Source organism: Pseudochaenichthys georgianus, chromosome 11 (assembly GCF_902827115.2).
Source record: "Pseudochaenichthys georgianus chromosome 11, fPseGeo1.2, whole genome shotgun sequence".
In the NCBI taxonomy this organism is placed as follows: Eukaryota; Metazoa; Chordata; class Actinopteri; order Perciformes; family Channichthyidae; genus Pseudochaenichthys; species Pseudochaenichthys georgianus.
In genome coordinates this window covers 22,293,480-22,309,576 of record NC_047513.1, presented here as the reverse complement: position 1 = coordinate 22,309,576, position 16,097 = coordinate 22,293,480, and the positions used below count along the sequence as shown (strand labels likewise).

Sequence of the window (16,097 nt, the reverse complement as noted above, 5' to 3'; positions counted from 1 at the left end):
TGCTTCACCTGTTTCTACACTCTAAAAACAAATGCCTTGGCTTAACAAAGAAAATCAACGCAACAGTTTGCATCGATGTTTATTGAGTTATGACAACTTTTAATGAAATTGTCTTAAAGCAACAAAGTTATTTGAGTTAGGGGAGAAGGCTTTTCCTCTACAATCAGAGGTGTTTTTAATGACCACTTACTTAATAATTGGTAGCATAAACACAATTTTTTAAGATGATTACGCAAAAAAAATTAAGTTGTTCCTATTAGTTTTACCACGTTATTTAAAAGGAATTTGAAGTTGTATGTACTTAATTATCCTCATTCGGGATACAAGTTTTTAAGTTGATTACTCAAAAAATGAAGTTGTTCCTATTAGTTTTACCACGTTATTTAAAAGGAATTTGAAGTTGTTTGTACTTAATTATCCTCATTCGGGATACAAGTTTTTAAGTTGATTACTCAAAAAATGAAGTTGTTCCTATTAGTTTTACCACGTTATTTAAAAGGAATTTGAAGTTGTTTGTACTTAATTATCCTCATTCGGGATACAAGTTTTTAAGTTGATTACTCAAAAAATGAAGTTGTTCCTATTAGTTTTACCACGTTATTTAAAAGGAATTTGAAGTTGTATGTACTTAATTATCCTCATTTGGGATAAAAAATGTTAAATTGACAACCATTTATAAATTAAGTTGCTCCAGATATACAATTCAAAAATAATAGGCAAGTAGCTTTTTTATTGTGAACTGCAGTTGTGTATTTCAACACATGATATTTAAACCTTGAGGAAAAAACATTTAAATTGCCCCACAAATAATAAATAAACACATTAGTCATATGAAAGGGGACACAGCAAATACATTCTGCCATCACATCAAAGTTAAACTTTTTGTTAAACTAAAGTAACAAACTTTCCAAAAAATGTAAATAAAGGTTTGAAAAAATAACTGGCCACCAATCTGCAGATCACACATACATTTTACAAAATAATATATATAACAAAGTTGTTTACAGCCACGGTACGGTTAAGCCATAAACTAGCTCTTCAGTGCCTTTGGGTTTTGCTCTCTAATGCCATCATCCCATATTTTCTTTTATAGTCTTTTTATTTGATTATGTACAATAATCGATGCCATTTCATTTACATTGTAATATCACAGTACACTCACTACACTCCCCCCTCCCTCCCTCCACCCGAACCCACACAGGAAAAACCAAAAAAAGTTTATCAAGATAACTTAAACAACAGAGCCATGAAAATAAACATAAAAAGGAAAAGAAAAAAAAAGAAAAAGAAAAAAACATCAAAGTAAAACAAACAAATCCCATCTTTTCTTGACTATCAGCTTTTCTTTAGAACATAACTTTTTCTGTAGAACATAACCTTTTTCTTCTGCAGAACATAACCCAAGTCTACATGGAATGAACAGCCAAAGCCAAGTCTCATGCTGTAGAACTAGTGGAATCTTCAGAAAAGACTGTACTTGAGACTCGTCACTTTGGCACTGGCTTTCAGTCCATCAAGTTCAATGAACAGCTTCTGAAACACTTCAAAAGTGTATTTAAGTTCCTTGTGATAGCTCAGATTCAGAGCATATATTATGCCCATTAGCAAAGCAAAGCACCTTGGGATATCCTTTTTCCTTTCTCTCAACAACTTTGGTTCCCTCGACCACGACGGTTGCCATCTTGGTCAGGTCCTTGGGTGGATCGGTCACTGATAATGGTGATATTCATTACTTGTCCATCAAGGCTGGCCTCGAACTCTTTTGTGTCCTTTTGAAGCAAATGAAATGATAGGTTAGCGTATAAGAGATCATGAATTAAGTAACTGCATACTTTTTAAACTGTCACTCTTAGTGAATTCAGAGCCATTATTACCAGCTGCTAAAGCGATGCTGGGCACAGTGTTTTTACACTGTGCCCAGTGTGGATTTCATTTTATTTTAAGATGTTTAATCACTTACACTAAACTCCTTGAAAAGGTCATTTTCCTTTTCTCCAAGGTACACGACAAGGCAGCGGATGGCTACTTCTCTGCGCACTTCAATTGTATTGTGCTATTTACAGGGTTCTTACACCTTTTCCAAAGTCAAATTCAAGCACTTTTCAAGCATTTTCAAGGTGCATTTTCCAGCTTTTCAAGGATCTTACAGCTGTTGTAAATTACATATTTATATACACATACTCAAATGATTATTTCCCTATCTCACATTAAATCAGATGTTCTTTATGCTATAAACAACCAAATGTGTGTTTCGTGATAGCATTCTACACAAGGATGAAAAATTAAAGAAAAGAAAACTAAGTTTAATATTTCAAAATTAGTGATCTGTACGTAGACTGGCCCTCCCATATAACCTGTCTGAGCCAATATAAAACAATCAGCCAAATAACTTTTCAATACATTATTGATTAATTGTTGAGGTACTTTTAGGTTGGTAGTGAACGCTAGTCAGAGGTACATGGTGTACTTCTACTCCACTACAGTTCAGAGGTACATGGTGTACTTCTACTGCACTACATGTATTTAACACCTTTAGTTACTTCACAGATGTGGATGAATGATGTGAAATATAATCAAGTGTTGAATCAGACTTTAGTTCCACCTGGAGTAAATCCACCAGCTACCCTGCAGTCTACAAAGTCATTCAGACTAGCTGCACCTTCACCAGCTTTGAGAACACTTTCATGATCAATCATTATAAAACATATCATATATATTATTCTGAAATGGACCAATCTGCACAACGACTACTTTTACTGTCTTTCACTATATTTTGATGATCGTACTTTTCTATTTCACTTGAGGAACATTTTGAATGCAGGACTTTTACTGTAACAGAGTATTCCTACACTCTGGTACTTCTACTTTTACTAAGTACAAGATCTGAGTACTTCTACTTTTACTCAAGAACAAGATCTGAGTACTTCTACTTTTACTCAAGTACAAGATCTGAGTACTTCTACTTTTACTCAAGTACAAGATCTGAGTACTTCTACTTTTACTCAAGTACAACATCTGAGTACTTATTCCACCTCTGGTAGTGTATTAGTCTGAATTGTAGCCACAAAATCACGCAGAGCTGCATAGAAATAGACTCACAATGGTAACAAGTGGAAAATAATATTTACAAATGTGTACAATGATTTGTAGGTAATTTTGACTACTCAAGACACCTGACTTATACATCTTCAAAGGAAGACTGTGTTCATTCTACAATTACATGGGATTAAAACAAAATGTAGTTTTACTTTTATAATACTTCAATTTTATATAAAAGACAGTTTGTTTTCATCTGTTTTCAAATAAACAAAGTCTTGGCTTTCAGAATATTAAACTTGTTTCGGCAAATTCAGATGATAAATACAACTTTGAAGCTTCGGCATAATTACAAGCAGAGAACGGACTAATGTAACACCACAGCAGGCATAGCAACAGCCGGTGTTTCTCGTGAGTGTTTCCCCGGTACACAAACGCAAAAATACACAAACACACACACTCGCGAGCTTCCCCAAGACCAGTAATACAAACGAAAATGTGTCTTCGGGTCAATGCGACTGATTTCGATAGAGCAAGTCACATTTGGTTTAGGCACGAAACATACTACGAGTAGAAATACATTGCTTTCAAAATCGCTCTGTGTCGAATCAATAGATTCTATTTCTTGACTATAACACAAAATGCCGTGAGAGCTTCATCCTCTGAACACCACACGATGGCGACTGTAACGCACGTACGCTCCTCTGAAATGATTGTCCCCTGCAATTATTATTATCCCTCAATCGAGTTCGCTATTCAGCTCGCTAACGTTAGCTTAAACAAACGTAACATGCAACGTTAGCCTAACCTAAAATGCTCTTCTACGGCGTACCGTTCATGTGGCTCGTCAGCGCAGACTCTCGCATCGTTATGTTGCACACTTTGCAGGAGGCTACTCGTGGGCTTGACCCTCGTCTCAGCCATGGCTTGCATTTGTCTTCTGCTAGCCAACGCTCGTTGAAACGGCAACCTCCTGGCACACAGTCATCTATCTCTCATCAGAATGCCCAGGTCACACGTAACACAAACACTTGCAGGTCGCGCGCATAACGCGGGAAGGCCGCAGCAGAGCTGTTTTATGTAGAAGCGAAGCAATTCTTTTCTTTTAATCTAAAAAGCGAACTATTCAGTCAGACAGCAATTTATTGTAAAAGTAAAGCATTTACATTTGCAAGCACTTTATCTCAATTTCAAGCACCATTCCCAGAATTCAAGCACTTTCCCAACCTTGAAAACACCACGTCAAATGTCAAGCATTTTCAAGGATTTCAAGCACCCGTACGAACCCTGTATTTATGAAAAAGGGAAAAAAGAGAAATTACCAAAATTAATATATTCTGAATGGGTGACATGCCAACAACTTGCATTTCAATGACAACTCTTAATAATGATCCTACCTCAAGAAGCATGTCCTTGATCTGCCTGATTCTCACTTATAGCTTGATGAAACTATGTCCATCAGTTTTGGGGTGCAATGGTCAAGTTTGCACATAAAAGTGGATTTAAGGCTTACGGTGGTAATTCTCTTGAATTCCTCATTTATCTGTGGACCAAACAAACAGAATAATTAAATATTGCAGACAATTATCTATACTGCCTTCATTTATACTACAACACATTAGTTAAAGAGAAACAACTCCTACATCAGTATGAACTTACATACAGTGGTAAAAAAGCAAGTCACTGAAATTACGCATTCTTTTTGACTCGTTTTCCATTCCAAGTCACTCTCCATATTGGTCACTGAGAAAGTAAAAAACCTGCTAAAGCAAACTAATAGTTGTTACAAGCAGATTTCAGGCTTTCATGATACAGGGGACTACATGTTTACTGTAATGGATTAATTATCTGTAGCATGTTTAACTAACTTCAAGCTGATTTTAATAAAGTTCTGCAAGTGTAACCAATAGCTGCCTGAAGAGGGAGAAATCAATAAATAAAAAAATGTAGTCAATTGGCTACCAAACAATCAATATAATGGCTTTAAATACAAAATATAAGACACATGTGTTGCATCAAATAATGCAGGCCAGCGCTCCATGAAGTCCTTGATTGCAGGGGCTTCAAATATTATGTGTTGCCTACGAAGAGAGAAAGTCTTGGCCATTTTCTCAACAACCACCTGGCAATTATCACTTTTCGTCACATCACTTAAGAGGTCCACTCTCTTTTTCTCCAAACTTCCACTGGTTTCACCTTGAGGATGAGGTGGTAGGTAATTAACTTCAGCCTTTTTAGACTTTTTGACATTTTTAGCAGGAGTCTGGTCCTCTGCTGGTTTCATCTTGAGTGAGTTCACCAGAACTTATGGACAGCCAAGAGCTCGAAGTTTCGATCTGAAGTTGTTCATTTTATATTTTAACCGCTGGATCCATCCATAAAATCCATGGTAAGATCCTGGTTCTTTAAGGAAGGGATGTTGTTTTATCAGGGCCTCTGCTACTTGACTTAGCTGTGCACTTGAAGGATAAGCAGTGTACTCATAAATGACTTCAGCTAATTGTCCAAGAATGTCTGGAAGTATTGAGATGACATCTTTGGTTCCAAAAGGAGCCACAGGACAACTGACATTTTCGTTGCCTGACTGAAGCAGAATCTCTGTACTGGAAGAGCAACGGGGGATTGAAAACTCAGAGGGCCAACCCTTTGACCGCTGGTCTAGGCTTTCCATCATAGGTCCTGGAGAAACAAGCAATGTGTCATGGGAGGACACAGATGGGCAAGCATCATCAGAAGGCTGAATAGAACCATCAACGATGCTCGAGATGGAGTCTATGTCTGTGAAGGTCAAAGTTACTGTAGAGGGATCCTGGATATACACAACCTTGATAGTGTCCTTATCTGAGATGGCATTTGTCGAAAGCAACGAGAAAAACTCATTACCAAAATCAGCATCCTTGTAATGCAAACAGAAATCCCTAGAAATCTGAAATGTATCTCGAACAACTGAATTAAGTTCTTCAACTGTTCCAGGGATCCCAGATGGTAATGTAAGTTTCTGGACAGCATGGTCTGACAGTATCACTCGGAGATGGGCTGGTTGCGACATTAATCAATCTGTAATACATAGAATGTTTGAAATGTTTCAGTAAGTACCATGGCAACAAAAGTCAGTAAAAATACAATATAGTGTTTCCCCCTGAGTTGTAGTCTTTGCACAGTACCAGACTGTGACAGAGCGGCTCTATCACTGACTGCGGGCAACACACACACACACACACACACACACACACACACACACACACACACACACACACACACACACACACACACACACACACACACACACACACACACACACACACACACACACACACACACACACACACACACACACACACACACACACACACACACACACACACACACACACACACACACACACACATTCCCTGCTCCCTGTGTTCTCTCTAAATTGTAATCAAACATCACTATTATCACTCTTTTCCTACCCGTTTCAGTAGCGCGACCATGGGTGCACAGCACACTTGGCCGTTCTATTTTCATTCAAGCATACATTCACAAACATTAAAGTAACTTGTGAGTTGAAGTGTGGGGAAGATTCGCCACCGTGACGGAGTATGGGGGTTATTCCCTATCTTTATTCAAGAGTGTGGTCTTTAAATTTGAGAGCAGACTTTATTGATTTATTTCCCTCAAACCCTGTCCTCGCACTCAAATAGTGCCTGCTTGCGCTTAGATTTGCTCTGCTTCTTCTCAAACTGTACGCTTGCACTCAGATATATTGCTGCTTACAGATTTCCTGTGTTCCAGCTTAAAACCTTCTCCTCACACTCAGGCTGTTTCTGTGCGCTCGTGAAATGTCTGCTGACCAATAGGAGGCCATGTGTCCTTGCGGGTGCGTTCGCTTTACTTATTGTGTTGATTAGATAGATACAACACTTATTAGAGCGTCCCGTAAGGGCGGTTACTCTTTGGTTTATAACTACCGCCCTCCACGGCTTTATAACATAACATGTACTTCACTTGTTTAATGTACACCTTCTTTGGGGGGAAAGCACAGTTAGTATATATATATATATACCAGCACAGGGGCGGATCTACGGGGGGGCAGCTGCCATTAGTTAAAAGTGAATCATTTTAAATATCATTTTAGGCCCGTTAAAAACGCAGCTACGGCCCTGCATTAAACTGCGGAGCGGCGTTCACACAGACCGCGGCTCACACCGCTGCAGAGAGGGAGCGAGCTGTCCCAGCACCTATGGATCAGCTTCCCCTGGGAGCATTTCCCTTTCCACTAGTTTGTTTTTACTAAGGACGAGTGCTTGAAACTAAATATTAATAAAACGCTGCCGTTTGAATCGATAGCGTTTAACAGACGGGCGCTGTTTGGGGCGTTACATTACAAAATACTACGCAGACAGCGTTAGCTGGGAGATCGATCACTTTGCTAAACTACGCGGTAGCCTCCTATTAAATCCACGTAAACTACACATCACAGCCATGAGGCCAGATCAATGAAACCAGGATGCATCCTTTACTGTAAAAACTGGATCCAAACACAGCTGCCTGTGTGCGCTTGATCAATACTTTCTGATGTTATATTTATGATATGCTACATATTAGCTAGGCTACATGGCCCTAACGTGTAAAGTCATACAAGCATTTGTACCAGTGCTTTTCACAAGTAGACTCTTGCAGGCCAGAGTATAGGAGCGATTCAACAACAGCAAAAAGACATATGAGAAGTGATCAGGACGAACAGAAAGAGGAAAAGGAAAAGAGAGATGAAGAGACCAGGAGGGTCAGAGCAGGAGGAAGAGGAGGAGATGAAGAGACCAGGAGGGTCAGAGCAGGAGGAAGAGGAGGAGATGAAGACATTAGTGAAGAAGAAGAAATATATGTGAGGAATAAAGATGAAGTATCAGAAAGAGGGCCAGAGGCAGGGATCAGGAGGCAGATGAAACTCCAGCTGGACCACATGGTATGTTCTTATTCTCCTTACATGTTCCATTACAGCAGCACAAACTAGCAGCTCTTAGTATTGACAAATATTGATTGAAATGTGTTGCTGCAAGAGCAACACATGTAAGAGAAGAAACTGACACTTTTGTGATGTAATTCCCTCAATGCATATCACCCATGGACTGATCCATTATTTTAATAGGAGGGTAAATGGTATGGCGTGACGGGGTTGAAACAAACTGAGGGACAATATTGCAATTTCATAGATAATTCAAGTATTTTTTCAGAATTGATTTTTGATCAGTTAAAGTTGACAAGTATATGATTATATTAGCAGCAACATTTTGGGATAATTGGCCATTTTGATTTATTTAATATTAAATTAATATGTAATAATGCTTAGTGAGGACATGCAAATATGTCTGTCTAATACTAAGACAACCAATTTTTTTTAAAACAAAATATATATTTTTTATTTTACATTGCTTTAAAATACATTTTGTAGTTTCCTTTCATTTAAAATGGTTGAGGTAAGCTTGGGGGACTCAAAGGGCACCCGATTGTTTGTCTGAACACCTTGTTTCTCTTGTGCATTAAGAACACTTGTGCTAGGGCATGAATTAACAATAAATAGGTTATATACAGTATAAAATACCACGTACTGTCCGCCCTCCTATGCCACCCTGGCATGACCTCTTGCCTCCCCTTTGCCCCCCCATGTAAAATGTTCTAGAACCGCCACTGTACCAACACCTTACATAATAGCTACGTTCAGTGGCGGACTGGGACTAAAAATCAGCCCGGGAATACAATAAAATAGTCCCTCCGTTGCCTTCTGCACAAAACATAGTGCGAGGTGGTGGTTGCTATGCAACAACCATAACAACTAGTGAACATATTAGACAGACAGCATTGTCGTTTAGGTGCTTTTTTTTTCTGGAGATAGGCACTTCTCAATCCACTCCTCCATAGTAAGGCCACCCCGGAGGTCGAAGTTAACCTTAAATGTTTCCATCGTAAGCTTTGTTAGTTAGTTAGTTTCGTAACGGACGTAATGTAACCGTTGTACGCATGGTTGTACGGTGTAGCTTATCTCAGACGCGGAGGGATACTGACTCTTGAAAAGTAACTACAATTATACCTGGGATCAGCGCCGGCCCAATCCCAAACCACTCCCTCGACCCTACCCCTCCGTGACGGAGTGAACTCCGTCTGTAGCCACACTCGCAGCTCAACGAGGCTCCCTCCTGTCAGATGGAGGGAGTAAATACAGCAGCAAGCTTTGGGACGGCCTCCCCTCTCTCCGGCAGAAACATGAAATGCCGTAACTGTATGTAACAACGGTTTCAAACAGCATCTCTTAGACAAAAAGTTTAAATGAATAACTCAAATAAAACTCCAAACATCTTTCATTGTGTTTCAAAGCTCTTTTAGTTTTAAACCTGATGTTTATAAGCTTCTTAGTTTTTGCAACGGTCTGTAAATATACACAACTTTATAATAAAATGCACACATTTACCTTTTTCTAGACTAAACACAGGTATGATCCAGGGTTTCCGTTAGCCGGTAATTACCGGTTTTTAGCTGGTAAAATTTATAAAAAACCGGTAAATTCAAAACCTGACGGTCAAAATGTCTGGTAATAATTAGGGAGGCTCCGATCGATCGGCCGCCGGTCATTATCGGCCGATATTCACTCTTAATAGTTTGATCGGTGCTCTCTATAAAGGCCGATCAGGAGAGCTGGATCTGATCGATATGGACATAAACGCGAGTGAAGTGTAACCGGACGAGAGAGAGAGATCAGATCAGCTGATGAGTCTGACCGAGACACGCAGCTCTGCAGGATCACCTGAAGCCCCGCCCTCTGTTTAGCGAGCTGCATGAGAAACTGACGTGCTGTCAGGAGAGAGAGAGGGAGGGAGAGGATCCGTTTCTCCCGTGTTATTATTCAAAGTTGATGTAAACTTCTGAATAATGTACGTTATCTACTACAAGTAGTTTGTTTGAATGTAATAATTATGTTGTTTGTGGCATCATTTATTGAAAAATGAATCTGAATTTTTCGATCTGTTACGATTATAAACTGAAGCAATATAAAAATGAGCCCGTGAACTGAGTTTTAAACTGAAGCATATCTGCTCATAGTCCGGTAATTACCTGCTAACGGAAACTCTGCTACACAACTATTATTATTATTGAAATATGACCGGTAAGTTTCAAATTAGTCCGGTAAAATAAATTCTGCCCGGACAATTGACCGGCGAGAAAAAATCCTAGCGGAAACCCTGGTATGATCCTAAGTTAAAAACATATGAGGTTATCATGAGGTTGTTAACATCGCAGTTTATCAGTGGATGTTTGCTGGAACTACTTGTAAACAGCTTGTTTCCTGACGGACACACACAGCGTGACTCCGGTCAGGTAGAGACCGGTCTCAAATCAGCACCGCTGCAGACTCGCTGTTTGAGGGCTTGATAGCCCACTCCCCCTCCACACTCGTTGCTTTGGAACAGCCCTCAATATGGCGGACCCTCCGCGTGAACGCGAAAACGGAGGGTTAGGGTGTAGGGGTAGGGTGTAGGGGGCGGTTTGGGAATGGGCCGTAGATAGAAGAGTTACGACAACGGAAGTCCAAAACCGGTTATCGTCACGTGGTTCATGTAGACGAGGATCGTTCCCCGGAAGTTCATGGCGGGCAATGTGAATGCATTGATAACAGGAGATAGAACTACGATTGTTGGTAATTAGTAGTGAATAAAGGTAAAAATCGATATGTGTATGTATTTACATCAATATGTTTTTAAAAATAAAATATAATTTGTTAATATTAAAGGAATGGTCCACTCATTAGATAATTAATCAAAACTTCAGTATTTAGTGAAACATTATGTTTAAACCATACCCTGAAGAAATCAGCGATATTCCCCGGTAAATAATGATTTTATCGCTCTTTTTTATCAAAACCTTTATATTCCGTCTGGCCGCCGCCATTTTCAGTAGTCACGTGATGGTCGTGACGTCATCCATGCGTTCACTTTGTCAACACACGGAAACATGGCTGAATATTTGAGTTCGGACTCGTCAGCAGAGGAAGAAGTTTTCATGTTTTATCAGTATGACAATACGACACCCTCTGTCCTAAGACCCTCACATCGTACCAGGAAAAACTTCCGAAGAAAACCCCCAGTTTAAAGGGAACATGGGAGAAACCTCAGGGAGAGCAACAGAGGAGGGATCCCTCTCCCAGGACGGACAGACGTGCAATAGATGCCGTGTGTAAATTGTAGAGATAATACATTTGCAACATAGGTAGTCCAGATGAGTAGTGATACAAATGCCATATCAATCTCATTAGTATGCAGAAAAAGTGACAGGTCGCCCCGCCCCTTTTTGGCCGGAAGTCCCGCCTTATTTGACCGGAAGTCCCGCCTTTTTATTTTTATTTTGAAAACCGGAAGTCCCGCCTCGTTCGACCGGAAGTCCCGCCTCGTTCGACCGGATGTCCCGCCCCCGCTTCCGGCGGATGTCCCGCCCCCGCTTCCGGCGGTTGTCCCGCCCCCGCTTCCGGTTTACAAAATTAAATTAAAATTAAAAAAATGAGAAAAATAAAATGCCGTTGTTTTCAATCAATTAATATGCCTAGGATATATGTCCCGCCTCCTAACCACTTCCTGTGTGGTTAATCCTGTATACAGTATCGAATGTAACTTACAAATATTTGCAAATAACATGAAATTAATCAAAAGTAAAAGCATCTAAAAACATATATTTAAACCTCTCTGTTTTTGCAAACAGGACATGACAGGACATGAGGGGAGAAAACATATGGTGAAGGAGGGGGAACACACACACACACACACACACACTTTCCCCGCCCCTCACCCCTCTCGCTTTAGGGCTGTCTAAATAAAAAGCCAGCGTCGTTGGTCACTCTTAAATATTTTTCAAGTCGAGAGAAAATGCCCAAGAGACGTCTTGATATGAATTTAATCAGCGAGACACCGGTGACAACTTACAGCCATACGTTGGGTGCTCCAAATCAAAGTAAAGCATATAAAAAACAGATATTTTAAAAAGTCAGCCTTTTTGCTAAAGGATAAGGGAGGGGGAAAACCCCAAACCCCCTATGGAGAAGTCATAAACCCCCTATGGAGACAAACATGTTGTAAACAGAGGGAGGTAGGTAATATACTTAAATATATATAGAAAGTCAGAGAATATTTATCAGAGGATAACGCATATACATTTGTACAAGTCGACACGGGTGGATTTTGTAAGAAAACAGAGTTTTCGTACTCAGACCGCTGCAACAATTTCAAGCAGATCTCTGCGATATGCAGTCGCTGTCCGAATATAATGATGGCTTGAATTATTTGTTAACAGTCATAAATGTACTTAGAAAAACCTGTGCTCAAACATTAAAAAGAAAAAGAAAATTAAACCAGTTCAATACGCATTATTCTTATTCTTATCATTCTTTATGAGCGCAGTAACGGTAAGGTATCTAATTACTTATTTATAGGGTTGGGTATCGTTTGAATTTCCACGATTCCGATTCCGATTCTACTTTTCGATTCCGGTTCTTAACGGTTCTCGATTCCGATTCTTTGAGGGGCAGGGTAAAAAAATGATACATGCTTCTTCCACCAAAAAAATTACATTTATTGGAGAAACTTTTACACAGGTTAGTTTAAAGTAATATTCACATTAATCAGTCTGTTTATATTCACTGCTATGTAACTTTAACCTGAGAACCCCTGAAGCTACAACAGTCCAACTTTTAAAAACAGTTCTTGTTGAGAAAAACAAGCATATCTGCCTCTCAGGCATACCGGGAAGAAATGTTTGAACATTTTGAAGTAAAATGCTTCAATCTGGTGCACACGCAGAATTACTAGAGACTAGATCTAGGGGGTACAACTCCAAACACCCATATGAAAAAGATCGGTTTACATTTGAATAATTAAATAACAAATAGCCTACATGTAATGCATTTTATTTTTGTTGTTCATTCATATCTTATTTTACTATTTTATTTATGCATATTTTTTTATCTCTCCAGTTTAAAACGATATGTCTGGTTTACTGTCCTATAGTTTACATTGGAATGATTTCAAACCTGTTTTATCCCAATAATTATAAAGGAGTGCCTTGGAAATATGTGTTTACATAAATTGTGATCAAAACGTTTGAGACCCACTGAGATAACTTAGACTAAAGTGAACTATCTAAACACTGAGAGTCCTTTACCTCACTGAGCTGAAGTTATCAGCCTCTCAGTCTGACTGGAGAGGACTCTCCCTCCACATCATTGTAGAAACATCTTCTTCTTCTTCCGTTAGAGCAGCTAGCACCAGATGCTAATAACAACAGCGCCGGTTCCAGTGCACCCTCGTGAGCTGCGGTTGCCAGATAAGCCAACATCCCCCATTTTCATCACTTGCAGCGCCCATCGTACAGGGCAAATGAAAAGTGTAACCGGGATGAAAAGGGTGTTACATTTACTTAATTATGAATGTTGTTACATCAAGGCCGAAAATTAGGATGAGCACCAACGGTCAAAACATTTATTTTTTCTCCCAGAGCTGTCAGCGCAGCGCCTCCACAGATCTGGCGCCCTAGGCGAACATTTATAATGCCAGTGCGACGGGCCGGCCCTGGTCTCAGGTTACACTGTAGGAAGTGTAGGTACAACGCTACATTTCCCGCCCCGCTGCAGTCATGCAGTAGGCTACGGAGAGCGGCGAGAAACATTTCCTCAGGAATCGAAAAGCGGAACCGAAATTCACATTTCTAAATGATACCGTTGGAATCGAAATGTTGGAACCGGTTCCGAACCGGAACCGGTTCTCGGTACCCAACCCTACTTATTTATCTAGTATTCCATCACATAATAACAGAGATGGTCAAACTGAAGTAGAGACATGGCAGAAATCCTACAATGAAGCAGGACAGTGAAGGGGAAGTCTCTTTTGAAGAGGGTTTTAATAGTTTAAAGATCTTAATGCCCCCTTGATCATATCTTTTTTTTAAAAGACTTTTTCTCTAAAAGGCAGGTTTTGTGATTTTTAAGACTTTTTACAGACACTCGGCAGATTTGTGTGTAACTCTCTCACAAAGGAACAGTAAGTCTCTTACTTTTTTGATAGCGTTTTTTTATGTACGACAACTTTACAACTGGTAGAAAGTTAAGTACTTTTTCTGAGCAGATTTTCTTTAAGACTGTGACTCTTAACACACCAACCCCCCGAGAGCCAGACATACTCATCCCCTTTTCAACGTATTTTGTTTTTGTCTTTCTCGCTTTTTTTTTTCCATTATATTTTTGAAAAAACGACATAGTGATTGCTAGCAAAAATACAACATGCAACTAATACATTATACAATATTACGACTTTTGGCGATATTTTCAACACAATATACTTGTACCCTTTTTTTTTTTTTGTAGGACTTCAAGATATTTTGCATGTCATACATAAACACGGTGTCATCTTTCTTGAAACTGACGTGCTGTCCGTTTTACAAACAAGTTATGTTTATGCTTCTTCATCCTCTGAATGTTCCTCCCCCGTCCCTCTTCACAACAACAATCAAGGTGGATCTGTGAAATGAAACACCTCTTCCCAAAGCGTGACTACCCTATTGAGGGCATGCGTCTAGGGCAGTAGGGTCTAAATCGATGGGCCAGATATACTAACATGCAGAACGTACGGTATGTTTGAAAAAGACTAACCATTTATCCAGTTCAAGCTGTCTTTAAGATGTGACATAGCGCTCTGATTATTTCCCGTAAAATCGTGACAAACTATTACTTGTTCTTACATTTGACCTCTTGCTGCTTGGTTGAAAATGATAGATGAAAAAGAACTTTTTTAAAAAGAGTCAAACCACAAATGTTTTAAGATTGTTACAAAATGTAAAAAATAAAAAAGGTCTGGAGACAAAATTATTTCAGGTGACTCTGGCTTTATTAGGACAACAGACATATAATACAAATGGGTTAGGGGTTAAATATAACCATCGTGGACTTAATAGTCTAACAAAATACTTTTATCTGAATACATTTGTTCTTTTTAAGAAAAAAAATAATTTATTTATTATTTCAGTGGAACAATCCAGTGTTTGTTAACATTAACGCTTTCTTCTCTTTTTTATTGTGTTACTAGGATCTGAGAAAAACCAAGTCTGATGTAGCCTACCCTTATTATCACCAGGATAATGGATATGGGCTTAATGACTGGATGGTACAAAGTAGGGGAGAGGATGTTCCCGAAGAAGAGCTCTCCTCTATATGTAATAGTATTGTAAACGAAACATTTAAAGTGGTCTTGGAATCTTCATTTTTCAGAAACATTCTGTAACATTACCGAATAAATTACACTTACTCTTTTTCTTGTGTTACCAAGATACTTTTAGATACAGTTTGGTGTCTGAAAACTGAAACTGGTTGAATATGAAGTACTTTATAAGGAATTCGGATTCTTTTAAAGGCAGATTTTGGCTTTTTTTCTCTTGCCAAGATACTTTTAGACACACTTTGAGGGATGCAAAACCTTAAAACTAGAAAATGAAGTACAGTCTGATTAGATTTTTTCTTAAAGACTGTTTCTCTAAAAGGTAAGTTTGTGATTTTAACAATTTTCCCTGACACTTGGCAGATTTGGGTGTAATTCTCTCACAAAGGAACTGTAAGATACACTTTTTATGTATGCAAAACCTTAAACTTTTTTTTTTTTTTGAAAATAAAATACTTTGTCTGAATACATTTTCTTTAAAGGCACTTTTTTTTATTTTAACGCTATTTCAGTGGAAAAATACAGTTTTGTTGACATCAAGGCTTTTTTCTCTTTTCTTGTGTTACTAAGATTTTAAACACACTTTGGTGTATGCAACACTTGTTCAGATAAACAAGGTTTTTTCTTTTCTGATAAACTTACATATTTTAGTTATTTTATGTTACCAAGATACTTTGAGATACACCCTGATGTACGCAACACTTAAAAAAGGGTATAATATGAAGTAGTTGGTAAGGAAGGGGTTTTTCTTTAAGGGTGCAAAACTTTAGAACAGGGTAAAATATTAATTTGTATTGAATTGAGTTTTATTTTTTGATTTTCAACATACTATTTGTA

The 16,097-nt window shown here is 38.8% G+C and overlaps 2 long non-coding RNA genes across 2 annotated transcripts; one reads left to right on the top strand and one right to left on the bottom strand.

Annotated features, from left to right (window-relative positions):
- Positions 1 to 740: 740 nt before the first annotated feature.
- Positions 741 to 13,753, bottom strand: LOC139434782 (uncharacterized). Its single transcript, XR_011644089.1, has 4 exons — positions 13,216 to 13,753; positions 4,434 to 4,579; positions 4,264 to 4,323; positions 741 to 1,769 (listed from the first exon to the last, which is right to left on the bottom strand). It is a non-coding gene; the product is annotated as an uncharacterized lncRNA (long non-coding RNA).
- LOC139434784 (uncharacterized) lies at positions 12,568 to 15,354 on the top strand. Its single transcript, XR_011644091.1, has 2 exons — positions 12,568 to 12,649; positions 15,132 to 15,354. It is a non-coding gene; the product is annotated as an uncharacterized lncRNA (long non-coding RNA).
- Positions 15,355 to 16,097: the final 743 nt, after the last annotated feature.